The 2,871-nt window shown below is 38.0% G+C and overlaps 1 pseudogene; it reads right to left on the bottom strand.

Moving 5' to 3' along the window:
* Window positions 1-794: 794 nt before the first annotated feature.
* LOC125920190 (40S ribosomal protein S23-like) lies at window positions 795-2,414 on the bottom strand (annotated as a pseudogene).
* Window positions 2,415-2,871: the final 457 nt, after the last annotated feature.

The raw sequence follows: 2,871 nt of genomic DNA, 5'->3' as shown, positions 1-2,871 counted from the left end.
GTACACATTTGGGGGCCGGGGCGGGGGGGCAGGGAGGAGGAAGCTGTTGTTGGTATGTTTTCAGGGCTTCCTTGCCTCTGAATGCCTGCTTCTGCTTAATTTGTTCATGTGATGGCTCTTCCTGCTTGTGCTCACCCTATCCCACACCATGTGGAATGAGGCCTTTCCCATAATTTTCAATCTGAAAACAAAATGAAGCCCACAAAGCACAAACACTTATGACAGACTTCACTAAAGGCTGAGGAGTTGGAATCATTTACAACTGCAGAAACGCAAACATTCTCATCACATATAATACATTCTTGCTCCTAAGGATTCTTCAGTCACCCCGATACCTGGGAATTTTCCCTTACTGCCCTCACCCTCTGTAGTTATCCAGCATCACAGCTGCTTCCCTGGCTACTTTCCTCCTCTCCCCCTCTTTTCCTCTCTCTTCCCAACTTGAGCTCAGCTCTCTGCATGTCTAACATTCAAAAAATTCATACTAAGGCCACCTTAATATATTCAGACCCAATATGGTACTCAACAGAACAAAATAAATCTTCAAGGGACAAGATCCATTTTCCTTTGAAGCCAGCCGTGATTGGTCTTGCCATTTCCCCTATCTATATTACAACCATATTTGTTTGTTTAAGTAATTTGGCACAGGATTTGAAAATCTGGAGAAACAAGTTGTTTATGTCTTTGCAAATCATACCCTTTTTAGGCTATAAAATTCAAATTCACCCAAGTATTCAAAATAATTCTAGTGAGCCAGGTCTCTCTCTTTTTTTTTTTTTTTTTTTTTTTGGCATATGATAATTTATTACAGTCATATATTCACCATCAAAACTTATAATCTTAGTCTTTCCTTCTTGCCTTTGTATAAAGCCAAAAGAGGCACACTGGCTACTTTGACAACCTTAAAGCAAACTCCAGGAATGTCACCGACAGCACGACCTTTGTGACCAAATCTAGCAACCAGAACGTCATTGCTTTCCTCAATAAAATTCGAACAACCATCATAGGGTAGAAAGGCTGTGATTGTTTTTTTGCCATTCTTGATCAACTGGACCCTGACACACTTCCTGATGGCAGTATTTGGTGTTTGGTTTCAACCCCTACTTCTTGCAGCACAATTCCCTTTGCATGGGGAGCACCTCCAAAATGGTTGGCCTTCAGGGCTGTGCCCAAATGGGCTTTCTTGTACTGTTGATCATGCCACTTCTGATCACATTGGAGGCTACGGAGCTTCTTGGCAGTAGGAAGACGGTGACATTTGCCCCTCCTTCCGCCACCATGGGCCTGAGCAAAAGAGACACCAGGTCTCTTGTTTTGTGTCCATGTTTGGTCGGCCCTAACCTTCTCTACACAGAGAGCCATACTGCTCAGTGTCTGGAAGCATGTTGTCTAATACAACTATCTCCACCTGCTACCGAGCCTCTAAGCAAGATGGGCACGGCCTTAACAGGAGTGAATCGTGGCAGTTAAGAAAAGAACATTTTCTTCCAACCTCCAACTGACTTGTGTTATGTTTCTCTTCCAAATTGTTTTTTTCAGCTTTCTATAGATTATGCAGCAATAATTTGTTTACAAATCTTGTACCCTCATACTGTTGTTTATATTTTGCAGTCATGTAATAAATGATGGTTAAACAGATAGGGGCAGAATCGTTCATTCTCAAACATCACTGTCTGGAGTCTTACAGATCCTAGTATTCAATTCTCAAATAAGAAGTAAGTCTAAATGATTCCACACTTTCACACACAACAAGTTTTTTCGTGGGATTATTAGCCTAATAATATCAGCTCGGGGTGAGTACACTTTGGGGGAAAAAAAAAGGAAGGAAGAAGTATTTTTGCTAAAGAGGAAAAGAGTTCCCCAGTTTACCTTTTTTCTTCATCTAGCTAAAGCCATATTTCTGGCTAGAGGTGTCTCTTACTCACCTTGTTATTCAATTCATGGTTTAGAGATGTCCTGGGGACAGGGATGATTGCTGAAGGCTCATTCTATCCAGCCCTATGATTCATTGATCCTATGAGTCCACAGTTTGTAATTATAACATAATGGAAGATATTATTTTATGAAAGGAGAAGCTATAACTTGTCCAAAAAAGGAATACATATTATAGTAAATATAAGAGGAATTAGAACACAAGTTAAAAGCGATTTCCTTTTGTATGAACAAGATTTGAGGGAGTCATTTTAGATGGGAAAAAGAGACACCTAAAGTTTAATTTATTATTTAACATATTTGTTTTATTCTTCATGAATAAATTATCTTAAATTATGTGGGTTTTGCTCTTAGGAAATTAAGGTTTTGAATAAAAGGGTTTAAATATTTTAACATTAATTAAAATGTATTTTTACTTATTTACTTTAGTTCCTTAAGAAATGTTTTTATTTTAAATTTCCTTTTATTGCTGATATACTTCCACTTAATTAACAAAAAATTGAATTATTACTATAATATAAACACAAGCACTAAAAAAAAAAAAGTAAGCGATTTGCCAACAGGATTAGTAGCTACATTTAAAACGCAGATCCTTTATGAACCGACTGACTTACAGTAATTGTGCTGTATTTTTCCATTACAGACAAGAGCATTTTGGACTATCTTATGAATTCAGAGTCCAGGGAATTCCAATGAGATAATGTCATTGACCTTGAGTACAAATAATCAGTGGTGAATACTGTAATACGATAATGTGAAAGTTGCAAGGAGCTCATTCTCAGACTCTACCAGAAAACCTGCTAAATCAACAATAGGATGAGACACAGTGTGAACTAAGAGGGCAGAACTTTAAGGCATGTTACTTAAAATAGAAAGGCTTCTAAATATCGGGGAGATTAAGTGTGAGCACTCGCGATTAACTGCTATTAAATTAGTTCG

Source organism: Panthera uncia, chromosome B4 (assembly GCF_023721935.1).
Source record: "Panthera uncia isolate 11264 chromosome B4, Puncia_PCG_1.0, whole genome shotgun sequence".
NCBI lineage: Eukaryota > Metazoa > Chordata > Mammalia > Carnivora > Felidae > Panthera > Panthera uncia.
This window is presented reverse-complemented; position numbering and strand designations above follow the sequence as displayed.